General features: G+C 36.8%; 1 protein-coding gene across 3 annotated transcripts in view; it reads left to right on the top strand.

Annotated features, from left to right (window-relative positions):
• Positions 1-17,075, top strand: part of LOC122397473 — a 484,513-nt gene that overhangs the window by 383,145 nt on the left and 84,293 nt on the right. The gene's annotated exons all lie outside the window — the stretch shown is intronic.

Raw genomic sequence — 17,075 nt, 5'->3', positions numbered from 1 at the left:
AAAAATTATTATTGGTTGCAGGGGTCAATTACAACAATTTTTGGTCAATAGACATACCACCGAAATCCTACGCACTTTCGAGAAAAAAATTCCCTACCGAAAATGTAATGCCTGACCATATATTGACATGTTTCCCTGAAATTCTTCAGCAAAAAAAAAAAATATCAAATCGTTCTGGAAAAAATATTTTCGGTTGCGAGGCTCAATTACAATCATTTTTTATCATTAGACATACCCTCCAAATCCTACGCACTTTCGAGAAAAAAATTCCTTACCGAAAATGTAATGCCTGACCATATATTGATATGTTTCCCTGAAATCTTTCGGCGAAAAAAAAAAATGTCAAATCGTTCTGGAAAAAATATTTTCGGTTGCGAGGCTCAATTACAATCATTTTTTATCATTAGACATATCCTTGAAATCCTACCCACTTTTGAGAAAAAAATTCGAGAAGGTGTGGAATTTTTCAACGAAATTAAAAAATTGTTCAAATCGTTCTAAAAAAAATATTTTCGGCTGCGGGGGTCAATTACAATAATTTTTGGTGAATAGACCTACCCCCGAAATCCTACTCACTTTCTAGAAAAAAATTCAGTGGGGGCGAAACTTTAAACATTAATAACTTTTTAACGAAGTCTCCATTAACCAATTCTTGAATTTCACTCTGTATATGCAACTTCTTGTGCGTGATGTATAAATCGTATACGAGATCGAGTGCAGTATTTATGGCAGCAATAATTTATTTATTCATAGACCGGTGGAAGTAATGCGACACTCGTGCTAAAGAAACTTGCAATTTTCACTCGTTCCTTGTATAAAGTCGTTGTTGATCTTTCCGCTCTGAAGAAAATTTAAATAATAGCAACTCGTAAGGGATGTTTGAAAATTTTATACAATTTTTTCACTTTGTAGAATTTTATCTGATGTAGTGTTTTCATTTTTTCTCTCTCTCTTTTTTTTGTCGACTCTATTATTGGGCATTCGTAGATTGTTAATAGTCGGTAAATAGTAAATACATGTGACATGGTTTGAGAAATCGACAGACTAGTTTTTTTCATTATAAATTCCTGAACATGCCCCTTATTTCGAGGCGTTCAGGCATAAAACGCTTCTCGGTCGTTTAACAGATCAGCTACCACGCGTCACATGTAAAACAGAATTTTCAAAATCGTGCAACCTAACATAATTTATCTTATATTTCTTATCTGTTACTAATTTCAAAGTTAATATTGAAAATTATAACTCGATCTTCAAAACTATCAATATCAAAGAACAAGTAATATTTTTATAAAATAAAATATCCATTATCCAAATTCGTAGTAAAATGCACGAAGATGATAAAAAAGTATGGTTGAGAAACGAAGTTACTTTACTAAGTTTACAGAACAAAATTACGATCAAATAGTATTTATTCATTATAAACAAAAAAAAAGTAGAAGAAACTCATGGCGCGTTAATAATTATTTAACAGCGGATTCACGTTCGCGTCGTAAGTCACGATTGAGAAAATAATCCTCCTCTACAACTTTCGTAAACCCATAAAACACATTTTATGCGCCGGATCGTGTTTTATACGTGTGCTTTATTGCAGACGAAGCAAAATCAGTGTTCTTTATTAAGAGAAAGGATGATGGTTTATGATCTTACGTATACAATTTAATCCTAAACTAGTATCCCGGGTCGTTTCAACGTCCCGAAAATATTTTATTAAAAAATAAAAGTCCGCAATTTTGTCCATATTTGTATTTAAACATAGTAAACGGAAGATCTTGTTCCCTCAAATTTTAATAAAAATATTTGCAATCTTTGAGGATCAAGGAAAGAAAGAAAAATTGAAGAATTATTTACAGACATTATTTACTATTTCTTGTCTCTGTAAACAATTAAAATGAGACTGATGAGCCTGCTTCGGTTGATGAATGATGAATTATTTTTACATAATTGGACGCATATATTATGTTGAATCGAATTATGTACTACGAATTGTCTGTGATAGACGATTTTCCAACCGAATGGTAATCGTGAACGTGTTAATCCCTTTAGTATCTAATACAGATCTATGGCAGTATAATAGATCATATAGTCAGAGTTGTGACAAGACAGGGGCAGAAGGAGCACATCTGCCCTTAGGCGTCTACGGTATTAAGGCGCAGACAGACGCTGTCAAACTAAGAAAATCAGGTCTGGGTTAGGGTTAATTTACGAAACACCACTATTTTTCTTAAATAAATTACTCGCTAAATTATTTAGTAATCAGTATTTAAAAATCCATAACTTGGAACTCAAATTTCAAGTTACATATATAAATTTCCTACCCTTTCATTTTAGAATTTTTAATACTCGCACACACGTGTATAGAAATCTAGTTTTATCAACTTCTGGTTCTTCTCAGACAAATTGGGAAGCAAAATTTTTTTTTGCAACTTGTTCCCTCAGATTTTTTGCGGAACACTACTTTTTCGTTAAATTATTTAACAATCAGTATTTAAAAATTCATAACTTAAAACTCGAGTTTCGAGTCCTACAATCATCTACCCTTTCGTTTTAGAATTTTTGTATTCACACACGTGCAGTAACTATTACAAAAAGAAATACTTCTATCGACTTTTGGTGGTTCCCAGACAAATTAAAATTATTTTCTGACCAAATAATTATTGGTCCTCTATTTTTCCTCCCCGTTTCGGTTACTTACCGACAGTTAACTCTGATTTTATCAGCGTGGAACGTTTTCGCAAATCCACGGGGTCGAAGTCGCTGTTTCTTGTATCCCCGTTTCCTTGCGATAACGTTATTACGTTTTGACGGAGGATCTGCGAGGGATCAAGAGACGAGGAAAAAGATGAAACCGGTTCCGTGGCATCCAGGATCGTAACTTCAACCCTTAATCTAGTTGCCGTTACCGTCGTTGCTCGGTGTTGTCTTTTTCCGTTTCGTCCCTTTCGCGGGTAGAACTTTGAGAAATTCACGCCGCCGCCACGGAGACGCGCGAGAAACGTTTCTGGAGCCAATGGCGGGACTTTAACCACCCATTTGTTCGCTGTTACCCGAGTTGGCTGGCGATTTGGTTCGCGTGGACTTATGGGGAACCCTTATTTCGGGACAGTCTGCACCCTGGAAATGGGTATCGTCGCGATAAAACGACAATTCTAATCTGCCTAGCTTGGGAGGCTCGAGTCTTCACAATATAATACTCCGATCTCGCTGTAAACCTCGTAAGCTTAGGTTAATCTGTTCTTAATTGATCAAAATGGTAATTATTATTTTGTTGGGTCAATTTTTGTCTCTCTTTAGAGATTTTAAAGTCAACGATATCGGAATGTTGAGGCAAACGAACCCCAAAGTTATCGTTGATTGAGGGTAGTTTTGTTCAGCAACGTTCTGTTATTGGTATAGTCTATGGTAGTTGTTGTTTTGGATAATTGGGTCAAAGAGAGTCTCAAGATGATTAAATTTTTCTCCCCCTAAGGATTTCAAAGTCAACGATATCGAAAGGTCAAGCCAAACGACCCTCAAAATTATCGTTGCTTGAAGATCATTTTATTCAGCAACGTTCTATTTTTACTATGGTTTATAATAGCTATTGTTTCAGATCAAAATTGTCGTCTGATTGTTCAAGGTTGAATTATTGGGTCAAAGAGAGTCTCAAGATGATTATTGTTAATATTTCTGATAAATTTTTCTCCCTCTAGAGATTTCAAAGTCAACGATATCAAAAGGCCAAGCCAAATGACCCTGAAAGTTATCGTTGCTTGAAGATCATTTTGTTCAGCAACGTTTTATTTTTACTATGGTTTATAGTAGCTATTGTTTCGGATCATAATTGTCGTCTGATTGTTCAAGGTTGAATCATTGGGTCAAAGAGAGTCTCAAGATGATTATTGTTAATGTTTCTGGTAAATATTCTCCCCCTAGGGATTTCAAAGTCAACGATATCGAAAGGTCAAGCCAAATAACCATCAAAATTATCGTTGCTTGAAGATCATTTTGTTCAGCAACGTTCTATTTTAATATGGTTTATGGTAGCTATTGTTGCAGATCAAAATTAATGTCTGATTGTTCAAGGTTGAATTATTGGGTCAAAGAGAGTCTCAAGATGATTATTGTTAATGTTTCTGGTAAATACTCTCCCCCTAGGGATTTCAAAGTCAACGATATCGAAAGGTCAAGCCAAATAACCATTAAAATTATCGTTGCTTGAAGATCATTTTGTTCAGCAACGTTTTATTTTTACTATAGTTTATAGTAGCTATTGTTTCGGATCATAATTGTCGTCTGATTGTTCAAGGTTGAATCATTGGGTCAAAGAGAGTCTCAAGATGATTATTGTTTATGTTTCTGCTATACTTTTCTTCCTCTAGAGATTTCAAAGTCAACGATATCAAAAGGTCAAGCCACAAATGACCCTCAAAGTTATCGTTGCTTGAAGATCATTCTATTCAGCAACATTCTAGTTTTACTATGGATTATAGTAGCTATTCTTTCAGATCAAAATTGTTGTCCGATTGTTGTAGGTTGAATCATTGGGTCAAAGAGAGTCTCAAGATGATTATTGTTAATGTTTCTGGTAAATATTCTCCCCCTAGGGATTTCAAAGTCAACGATATCGAAAGGTCAAGCCAAATAACCATCAAAATTATCGTTGCTTGAAGATCATTTTGTTCAGTAACGTTCTATTTTAATATGGTTTATGGTAGCTATTGTTGCAGATCACAATTAATGTCTGATTGTTCAAGGTTGAATTATTGGGTCAAAGAGAGTCTCAAGATGATTAAATTTTTCTCCCCCTAAGGATTTCAAAGTCAACGATATCGAAAGGTCAAGTCAAACGACCCTCAAAATTATCGTTGCTTGAAGATCATTTTATTCAGCAACGTTCTATTTTTACTATGGTTTATAATAGCTATTGTTTCAGATCAAAATTGTTGTCTGATTGTCCAAGGTTGAATCATTGGGTCAAAGAGAGTCTCAAGATGATTATTGTTAATGTTTCTGGTAAATTTTTCTCCCCCTAGGGATTTCAAAGTCAACGATATCGAAAGGTCAAGCCAAATAACCATTAAAATTATCGTTGCTTGAAGATCATTTTGTTCAGCAACGTTTTATTTTTACTATAGTTTATAGTAGCTATTGTTTCGGATCATAATTGTCGTCTGATTGTTCAAGGTTGAATCATTGGGTCAAAGAGAGTCTCAAGATGATTATTGTTAATGTTTCTGGTAAATATTCTCCCCCTAGGGATTTCAAAGTCAACGATATTGAAAGGTCAAGCCAAACGACCCTCAAAATTATCGTTGCCTGAAGATCATTTTGTTCAGCAACGTTCTATTTTTACTATGGTTTATAGTAGCTATTGTTTCAGATCAAAATTGTTGTCTGATTGTTCAAGGTTGAATCATTCGGTCAAAGAGAGGCTCAAGTAGATTATTGTTTATGTTTCTGCTATACTTTTCTTCCTCTAGAGATTTCAAAGTCAACGATATCAAAAGGTCAAGCCACAAATGACCCTCAAAGTTATCGTTGCTTGAAGATCATTCTATTCAGCAACATTCTAGTTTTACTATGGATTATAGTAGCTATTCTTTCAGATCAAAATTGTTGTCCGATTGTTGTAGGTTGAATCATTGGGTCAAAGAGAGTCTCAAGATGATTATTGTTAATGTTTCTGGTAAATATTCTCCCCCTAGGGATTTCAAAGTCAACGATATCGAAAGGTCAAGCCAAATAACCATCAAAATTATCGTTGCTTGAAGATCATTTTGTTCAGCAACGTTCTATTTTAATATGGTTTATAGTAGCTATTGTTTCAGATCAAAATTGTTGTCTGATTGTTCAAGGTTGAATCATTGGGTCAAAGAGAGTCTCAAGGTGATTACTGTTATTTTTTCTAATCAATCTTCAGGTCAACAATGCCAAAGTAAATGACCTACAAAATTATCATTGCTCGAGTGTCATTCTGTTCACTTTGTGGTAGCAATAAAAACATACAATTAGTTTCAAAAAAAAATTCGATGACCTTGAAATCTGGAAAAATTAGTCTCTAAATAAAGTTGAAGAAAATTGAATGGAAACAATTCCATAGTATTTTTTTTTTTAAACAATTAGTAAAGCAATTACAAGTCTATTTCTGTTTGAAAGCTTTCGATTGTTCGTGGAAAGTGTTATCGAAGAATATAAAACCCAGGTGTGGGGACAGGTCACCTAGCTAGTGGCCGAAACATAAACACGCGCAATCATGCGACGGGAACAATAGCCTTCGCGATTGGAGCGTGTCAACAGCGAAAAAGAATCGATGTCACACGCGATCGGTCCGAGTCGATGGCCGAATATGGCCGTGCGTGCGAGTGTCTGGTCGTTTTGGCAGGTGAGCCAATCAAGCCGACTGTCCTCGCCATTCAGCCATCTTTAGAAACGCCGCTCGTTGGGGAATCAAAAAAAAAAAGGAAAAAAGAAAAAAGAATCAGTGAAAATTGCAGAAAGACAAAGTGTCGATCAGTCGAACGGCGAGGGGTTTGAAAATTGGCGCGAAAAATGCAATCGACGAACCAAAAACCACCCACATTTCCAAAACTAGGAGAACCACAATTTTCGTTTAAAAAATACAAAAATTTATGACCGTCGTACATAATTATGTCAACGAAAAAAAATTCTGTAAACAGCATTTCGTGGTTTTCTACGTTCCCTGTGTTTTGAGATAATAATCGTTTACACTACCATCGATGGAACGAACCAAGGACACCGAGGGAAAAGATAAGCACGAATGTATCCTAACCGCTAATTAAGGGCCGAAATTGTATGCTCGTTATAATTTTATTCCCTCGAACGAGCTGGAGATCTAATGAGCAAATAGCTACGTTCTTGCGAGAGCAAATATGGCAAGGATAGTATGGTTGCTTTAAAAGCAAACATGTCGGAGACTTTGAATCCCGGAGACTCCGAGAGTTTATCGTGTCTCGCGCCATTTTCCTTTCGCGGAGTATCGAGGGCGTTCGATTCCGTAAAAGAGTACGAGCTTCGTAATTTAGGGCCACGATTTACCCCTTTGCACCGCTCGGAGAAGACGTCTTTGAATCAATTGTTGTCCGCCAGCCACTTAGTTCGAGATTATTCCCCGTAACTCTCCTCTTTGACACTTTGAACGCGTGTATCGAATTGTTCCCGAGAAAATCTGTTACAATATTCATTTCAGACACTGTCGGGGGTCCGGTTTCGATGTTTTGACGGCGTCTGTGCCAAAATTCACGTTATCGAGGAGCGTCCAATAGCTGTCTCGCTCGACCACTCTACGTTTCGAAGGATCAAAGAAACCTGGATGTTAGTTTAGTCTTTTTCCGATTGGAACAAACTGTTCTTCAGTTACGTTCTGAATCTATGCTATGTCCGTGTTAAACTTTTATATTAGATTTTTATTATTTTGGGCGACAAGCAAATTACTTTGTTGCATGTTACAACGGTTCACGCTTTATTTCGAGAGTATTCCTCACGACACATGCATACAAACATACATGGTAGATATATTTGGGCAATAGATGTCACGCGTCTGTTTATTTCGTATGTACGAGGTCTGTTAAAAAAATAACCGAATTTCTTTAGTTGTGTGTTTGTGTATCGTCATAGCAACGAACATTTGACAGCACTGCAATTGTCATAATCTTCCTTATTTTTTCCTTACTTTTTTTTTACAAATTCTTTACATCTTGTTTAGTTGTCCAAGTTACGAGAGCAACGATGCAACGTGAAATTTTGCGTAAAACTGGGGAAAACATTCACGGAATCATTTGAACTGTCGAAGCAAGCTTACGGAAGTGATGCTATTTCTCGTTCGCGGTGTTACGAATGGTTTACCAGATTTAAAAATGCAATCGATTGAAGATGATCCTCGATCTCGAAGGCCTTCGACTTCAACTGATGACATTCACAGTCAGAAAATCAAAGATCTTGTGTGCATTGACCGTCGTCTGATTATCAGAGAACTTGCAGAAGAGGTTGGAGTGTCAATTGGGTGATGTCATGAAATTTTTACCGAAAAAGGACATTAAAAAGAATTCGTCACAGGCATTGAAGGATGTTCCAAAAGAAGCTTTCCAGGAATGCACCGTAAAATGGAATCATCGCTGGGACAAGTGTTTGAACAGAGGACGGGAGTACTTTGAAGGGGACAAAAAGCAATAAGTTGAACATTAAATAAAAAAAATTTTTTTTAAATAGTTCGGTTATTTCTTGAACAGACCTCGTAGATCACTGCCCTATCGATTTCAGTTATTCTTAACTGAATTAACTCTAATGATCTGTTAAAATTCTATACCAAAGTTTAACCAAAGTATCACTTAACTATTATGATAATATTATTTCTTTCGTTGCATTATATTGATTTCTAATATCTTTAAATCATAAATAAAACAGTATAGAAGACACGAAATATTATATTAGTGATTTAAAAGAAACAAGATACAAGCTCGATGTTGAAAAATTATTATACTATAAGAGTAAGGTAATTATTTGAAGAATAACAAGAATAATCGCAGCCTTTTTGCGTTTTAACGATCGAAAAAAGTAATTCGAGCTCGCAGGAACGCGAAAGATTTTCGACCAAATTCGTTTTAACGGAAACAACGGTTTAATTACGTTTTCAATGGTAAATCCACCTTTTCGGTTTGTTCGAATCCAAAGGCAGATTTCATATTCCGATGCGCGCTTTTATTCCGAGTCCGTAGCGAGCAGGGCGTGTAGCGTTGGCCGATCAATTATTCCTTATGGGATAACTCTACAAATTAAACCAGTTGCTGTTATAATTATACCTGCCGGCGTTACATTTACGGATCTTGTTTTATTATTACCGAACAATCGCGAAACTCTATCCGTTTCTAAAGCTACACTTACCGTGAAATCGGATATGATTTTGTTAATAATTATTTAATTATTCATTAACGAACGAATAACAGGCGACTCCGTTCGAAAGGGGATGCTCGGGTCCGTTTGACAATTGTACCCAATTAAATTTGCGCGCCGTGTGCAATTAACGATGTAATATTTAAACTACTTCTGGATTTAATTAACGAAATGAGAGACGAGCGATTTAACGTTGTTAAATCGTCGTTGTTTTCGTTTCTTCTTTTCCTCGTCGTTGAAATACTCTTCGAGACTCTATTTCGAAGGTTTATCTTTAAAATTCACAACGAAAAGTCTCGTCGGGCGAAAGAACCGCAAATACGGGATCGAAATTTTTTTGAAATTTCCCGCGCGCGAAAAAATGCAATTTTTTCTCGTTAACATCCGGGACGTGTTGTTATACACGAAGCAGGCTCGTTTCAAAGCGTACCGTTTACAATACCGGATCGAGGAACAATTGAAACTTGCAAATACGGCGTGGTACGGAAGTGGAACAAAGCGGGGAAATAAAACCATACATTTTGCATTATTAATTATATCGTCTGGAGGCCTGAAAATTCTCGTCTTATTGCGGGCGAAAATTGTTGGAATTGTTGGAAGAGATAAGTGGATTCGAAATTGTATAAGTCCTTACGAAGCGTTTGTATTTGATGATTAGCGAATAATACTATAATAGAATATTGAATTTTCACCATACTGTTGGGGGTTTCCGATGAAAATAGGTCCCTGGGATGACGAAGAACCATGCACGATAAAAGGTTGGCTGTATCTCAAGGTAAAGAAGGTCGATTCCTGGTGCACGAACGTGCCAAACCTTCAAAAATACTCATCGCCAATCCTGAGCTACGGGCATATTTCAAGACTCTGCTTTACTGTGCTTTTACAACGACAGTATTATACTGAAATTTCGTCCTCCAGTTGTAAATTTTACTTGCCCCGAAAGGAAGGTTGAATTACTGAGAAACTTAAATTATAGCTATACAATTGAAATAGATCGTTTTGGGTACTCTGGTTCTCCAGTGGCGGCCATTTTGGGTACCAGAAAAACTTGAAAACACACCTTCTATCGTCCATTAACTACTCAATTTCTTTGACAAAGCATTAAATTACAGCTATACAATTGAGACAGATAATTTTGGGGTACTCTGGTTGTCCCTGAAAAACACAAGAATACAGCATGATCGTCCATTGACTATTTAATTCCTGCGACAGAGACGTTCCATAGAACCAAAATGAAGCCAATTATTCTTGTTCCATAGTACTGAAAAAAATAATTCTGCTCGTATTTCTTCGAATTCCTATAAATCATCAGGTTCCTCGAGTCTCTCGGAGCTGTTTGTTCTCCCCAATCAATTATCCGCGGGGACTTTGTTCGCAGTAAAATTTTTCTTCGCCGCTCGCTCGACGGATCCGTCCACAGAGAGTTTTTTAAGCCTTGAAAATCGACGGGGATGCGATTTCCGGGTCTTGTTTGCCCCGCAAGAAGCGTCTGCAAACTCCCGGGCTGGTGTCTTTCAGACGGGGCTTTTCCGTAAACAGGTTCGCAAACCTGACTTTTTGACAGCAGCTGCGCCCGTCGCGCGACTTTCGCGGATACGTTGCAGCCACTAGTCGACTTCGAGTCACCTGTTCCTTAAGATCCCTTCACTTGGGAAGTCGGTCGAGGATTATGTATGTAGGAACCGAGGGGGTCGGTCGAGCGCTAGTGAGAACGCGAGCCCTCTGGTGGCGAGCATGGAAAGCGACGCCACAACCGGAACAAAAAACGAGAGAAAGAGAAGCTAGTAAACAATTACTCTTCTTTGGTTCTGACAAAAAAGTTTTAAACTTATTAAAAGACATTAAAGTATATCAATTGCTCTAAAATATGATCAGTTCCACTAGGTAACCCAATTATGGTCACTAATAACCAACAAGGTGCATGTGACCTAAAACGCTCAAAAAACACACATTAATGCACACAAAGAGAAGTTGTGTTATTTATATAATTAAAGCCATCGCGAAGTCGAAGATAGAAGCCTTTGTACAAGAAATCTACTTATAACTTGATGCATGATTTTATTCAACTCTTTATTCCACTTTGAGGGAGTGTATTTTGAACTTAACTATAATATTAAGTAAGTAAGTATAATAAATAAAACTAGGAAATAAGTAAGTATTTCAATCAAAACTAGGAAATAAAGGAATAAATTTCTTATTGTGTTATAAATACGGATCAAGTATCTGTAATGGCGTACGACGACTCTGTACCATGAATCGAACAAATTAATTCCAACGAATTCCCTCTATTGTGTTTCATGTTTGTTAACACTTTAATGGCCGCACGTATTACGCGAAGACTGATATTGTAGACCAAAGTGAGATACACGACGATTCTAGGAATATTATTACAAGGAATTATAAATGTAACCTCAACAAACGTAATAAGTTGAATGTGTGTTACCTGAGTGACTGTTAGATCACGCACACGTGACAGTGGCCGTCAAAGTGTTAAATAATGTTGATTAAAATACCAGTAGTAATAAAAACCACGATAGTTGTACTATTGAGCGCCGTTCGCTGTAAGAGTAATTAAAATGGCGGTCGCCAAGCGTGGATCCCATCGAAGACACCGAAACACTGGGCTGTAGATACATAAGACAGGTAAAAAATGACCCCAGGCAGGGTTGGACGAGGGTTAATTAGCGAAAACGTTCCGAATACGCTTTTGTCCTGGAGGAAACGTCGGTTTCCCTCCTCCGGGGAAATCGAGGGGCCAATCACGTTCGACTAACCCAAATAATGGTTACCGAACCCGCGGATCGTCACAGAGAATTCGGAAAGGCTTCGAGCGGTCACAGTTGATCGGCGATCGTTACCAGTGGAAGACGGTACTCGCGTAGCAAATCACGTTTTCGTTCCCCGAAACGTCGAACGTTCGAAACCGTGTAACTCCAATGGCTCCTTCGCCACTGACACATCCACTTCCGATAAGTTAACCCACTTTTTCGGCGTGACAAGAATGGAAACTACTCGATTCGAGATTATTAATCCTATTTTATCAATTTTACGAAAGTTAACAAACCTTTAAAACTACTCGAGTCATTACAGTAGATAGTCGATAAATTCGTATTCTCAATTCAATTTTTAGCGTCGGTAACATCGTTCTTTCGATAACCAAAAAAATTGTAACATTTTGTAACAGTTGTTCCCAACAAAAATCATTCGAACAAAGGTGTTAATTCCCGTGTAATAATTTTAGAAATGCGATTCGTAACAATTACGATCAAAGTCTTTTTTTTAATTTGCGTATTATCTTTTCTATTTGAGAAGTACTTTTGCATTTCGGGCGCGACGATGTTTGTTGTTCGCGAAAGCAACGCGGGCCAAAGCCGATAAACCGGTTTCCCTCGCGATGGTTCCCGCGAGGCTCGAAAGATTGTCGTCGAAAATGAGAGTCGGGGAAAAACGAAGAATGGATACTTGTCACCTTTTCTTTCGGCCTTCCTGCCGCGAACGAGAGAGGTACACGACGCGGTTTAAAGGCAAATGCAATCCCCGATATTAAATTCTCTGTTTGCTCGCCCTCTATTCCGAATTGACGGTCTTCCTCTTCGCGTTCTTCCCGCGTCGTTTCGCTGATTGCCCGCTCCTCGGTTTCGGTCCAGAATTATCTTTCGTATAATCGCCTCCGGGAAAACTTTCTACGGATTTCCCTGGCTCGCCAAGTCCCCGGGTAAGGGGAAAGAATAAAATACGGAGCCCCAACGAACATAGTTTATTCCTTCGTAAACGTTTCGACCTGTCATTTTGCTTGGCCAGCGGAACGAAAACATTTTGTGAAAATGTTCCTGGCACGTCGCGAACTGCCTTTTGATTTTGACGCTCTACAGGTGGGAAAACGAAAACACCTTTTTGTGGTTTGTTGGACATTTTTTGGGGAACAAACGAAATGGAAGTAGGGCGGAAAAATAATTCGTACAGGTGTCTCGTTTGTTAATTAATTATTTATTTATACTGTTAATACTGATATGATGTATTAATTGGTATTTTATTTAGATTAGTGATTTCTAGGCTCTGGAGTGTGTATTTAGGTTTTGAAAGTAAATTTTAGCCAAAGAATCATAAAGACTGTTCGAAATTCTGTTTCGATTTGTTTAATTATAGTTCCGTGGGTAGTAAAAAGTAAAGGAATGGCGCCCAGGGAGGATCCTCTTCTGCCTTAAACCGATATTTTGGAGCATCTGCCAATCTGCCGGAGTGCCCTTCCGGAAACAATAGGGCAGGTTTTGTCTTCCCTTGTCGGACGACGGATTTCACGATCAGACGTGCACTCATCTGTTTTGACAGTATGTATACGTTAGCTGCAACAGTCTACCAACTGAGATTAAATTCATTCCATAAATATTACATGAAAACGAACGAGAACTACTCGACTCAAGATTATTCTATTTTGTCAATTTTACGAAAGCAGTTCAATTCATTTTTTTTATTGGAAATCACAAATAGACAGAATTTGGTGGCGTCGCCTGGCGGGAAGAACGAAAACTACTCGAGTCAAGATCATTAATTCTATTTTATATTAATCAATTTTAAAAAGGTAGCTAATACATAAAAAAATGTTTACTGTATTTTAATATTTTGGAATAGTTTATTCTGAAAACACTGGAATACCATTGGAATTAAATTCAATAACGTAAAAAAATGATATTTATCTGAATTTTAATTTTTAAAGTGAATTCAGTGATATAAAATATAAGAAATATTTTAGTAAATTGTTACAACAGTATTTATTTATTGGTTGAGTGGTTAGTATTAGATGCTCGAGACGTAAACTGAATTTAACATGTAAAGGGGAACCCGCAGAAAAAGAGTAATCGAGAGTTATTTAAATTCTTCCGTTTGCATTCGTCGATGTATAAAATCTGAATTATATCAAAGGTAAGACACCAATTAAATAATTCAGTCGATGAGGGTCCTCTTGATGTTCTCGAGTGGTATAAATGGGGCAGAAGTTCAGTACGTTGTGCTTCCATTTATAGTAGTTGCGTTGAGTTCCGGGGGAAATTGATACTATTTATTTATTGTATATGAAAATTAGAATACAAACGCATCGTTAAAAGCGAAGACCCAAACGATTAACCTAATTATAGCGATCGATTGGGGCCGTATTTATAATGTAACTGCGAAAATTGCTCTTTATTAAAATCAATTATTCTGTCGTATCAGAAGACGTTGAAATTGAGTAATATTTACTAATAAATAAATGAGGGTATTAAACTATTTTTTCGTCGAATAAAATAAATCGAAATACTTTTATTGAAAAATTTTTACTAATAAATAAATGATGGTATTAAACTATTTTTTCGTCGAATAAAATAAATCGAAATACTTTTATTGAAAAATTTTTACTAATAAATAAATGAGGGTATTAAACTATTTTTTCGTCGAATAAAATAAATCGAAATACTGTTATTGAAAAATTTTTGCTAACAAATAAATGAGGGTATTAAACTATTTTTTCGTCGAATAAAATAAATCGAAATACTTTTATTACAAATATTAAATATTGTTTTTTGGAGACATGTAACTAAATTTCCGTTGCAATTTGAGGGGTAGTTTTCACCCCCTCGAACAGGAACGTCGATGGTAAAAAAATATATCTACAACGTTGCAATTTTTGGGCAAAATGTAATCGAATTGTGTCGAATATTGAATTCTAAAGCACTCTGTTCCACAGTTTCTTGCCAACCATGACTTTAATTCAGTTTCTGCGAACACTCAATTTCGGAAGACGGGAGTTCTACGATGCTCGAACATTAAGGGTTGCAAACGTTTCGAGTGTCTTTCTACGAATTGCATTCGCGAGTACGATTGCACTCGTTGGAAACATAGAGACAAAGAAGTACTACGTAATTTAACAATCCAACTAACTTGTCGTTAACATCGTGCATGCACAGAGTCCGTCAATTAATGTACGTGTCAACATCAAACAAATCTAAAATGGGGAAGGGATTTCTTTAACGCGTCACTTTGTTCTCCGAATTTTCAAATCGAGACACTGTCAAATTTTATTCCATATTTGAAACTCATTAAGCTGCTCTTTACGAGTTGAGGTAACAAAAATTGTACACTTGGAACACAGAAATTCGAAATAAGAAAAGTCGAGTCGATCCCCACTTTCGAACCACAAAAAACGGAACCCGTCAACGACGCCTGTCAAATTACAACAATTTGGCCAATTGACGTTATTTAATCATCAAAGGTATTATACGCCCAAACATGTTTCGCCCTAAAAACTCACCACAGCTAACGAACCGACCGAGACACCGTGAATTGGTCGGGGCTACGTATTGGATAATTGAACAAGTCGAACTTTGCAGAATGTCCAATAAACGAATCAATCGATTCGCATGCTGGTTTTATTCCTACGCTCGGTATTGGTCACGTTTTTTGGTTTACCTCTTTTTCATTAATACGCTTAAACGTCCACCACTTCTACGTTGGACGGTTTCAATCCGACAGCGTGTCTCGATCGAAATTTAAATTGTTTTATAATCGTCGAGTCGAAAATATACAGGGTGTCCAGTAAATAGTGTAAGAACCGGAAATGGGGGGTAGGTGAGCCGATTCTAAACAACAATTTCCTTTGCAAAAATGTCGGATGGGGCTTCGTTTTTGAATTAAGGTAGGTAGCAAGATGCACGTTGAAGATACATCGAGGAACGAATACAAATAATTAAAAATACTGCCACTGCAATTGTTACCGAATTCGTTAATAACTACGTAATTAGTACGTAAATTACTAAATCGAATTTATTAATTATTTGTATTCGCTGTTTCCAAGGAAGAAGGAATAAAATCTCGGAATTTTTAAAAAATTAACCCTTCGCAACCGAGTGACGCTTCTCGCCAGTGTTTTAAAATTAAAATAAGAATTATTATCAGAAAATTAATATTATTATCATCGACGATCCTCGAAGAATCCTTTCTCCTTTGGCTCGACGCCGTTTCGTCGTTCGATGAACGATAAAATTTTCGTCGTCGGTGTCGTAAAATCACGCCGTGGGGGGGGGGGGAGGATTTTCGAAATTCGTCGTAAAGTTTACGGGCGAAAACTTTCGTTTTAGGCTCGCTTCGGGAGACGAAGGAAGCCAGTTTCCGGATGGAAAGTTCGGTGATCGAAACACGCGGTTCCGTGTTGCTGGCCAGGTCGCTGGTTGTAAACTCCCGTAAAACGTCTTCGACGAAAACAGAGATGAAATCGTTCGGGGGAAAATCAAAGTTATTATAGACGACGAATTTAATTACGAATTGAATTACTATCAAAGCAGATTTGTGAGGCTTGGTGCTAGAAAACCCGGAAATTTTATAATCATTACAGTTTTTGATAAGAGCGACAGAATTATCAGAATTTAGTAATAGAAGTATTTCAATTAGTTTTATTCTAAATAATTTAATTATTTATTTATAAAAATTTAGTTCTTTCATGTACTAGCATCGATAATCTGTATTCGATGAAAACTACCCCTCAGAGTTGCAACTGAAATTTAGTTAAACGCCCCAAAAAAACTGACGTTATTTTGATTGAAATGGTGTCGATTAAAATCTAAATAACAATATTTTCACATATTTTTTTCCATCGATATTTTTGTTCAAGGTGGGTGGAAACGACATGTCAGAGTTGCAACTGAGCGAGTCAAGTGACCTCCCCTCCCAAAAAAAGAATTGACGTTATTTTGATTAAAGTTTTACGAGTAAATTTCAAAAATCTAAATAACGATATTTGGCTGTTTCGCGAAAAATTTTCCGATACGTCGCTCGTCCGGAAAATGGAACATCGATGGCGAAGATCCTTCGGGTTTCCAGATACAACTTGACTTTCTGATTTCCCAGAATATTTTGTCCATGGTGCCACACATTATACGACACATTCTTCCCATTCTTACTATTCACCCCCACCCAACTGCCACACCTTTGTGCATTCACGCTTTGGCGCATTTGACTGTCGCGTCACCCATATGTGTGAATTTCAACGAACAAAAATAACTGGGAATCCAAAATTCCACGAACTTTCGAACAATACATCCGGTTGTATGAGTATTTCCATTAATAAACAATTATTAGATCAGTTATTTAGTTTAGACGCTAAATAAAATTTACTGATTCAAAGTTTCAACAAAAATTACCTCGAAAAACCAATGTAATAA

This window comes from Colletes gigas, unplaced genomic scaffold, assembly GCF_013123115.1.
Source record: "Colletes gigas isolate AHSC1104 unplaced genomic scaffold, ASM1312311v1 Colletes_gigas_Sc00009, whole genome shotgun sequence".
Taxonomy (NCBI): Eukaryota; Metazoa; Arthropoda; class Insecta; order Hymenoptera; family Colletidae; genus Colletes; species Colletes gigas.
This window is presented reverse-complemented; position numbering and strand designations above follow the sequence as displayed.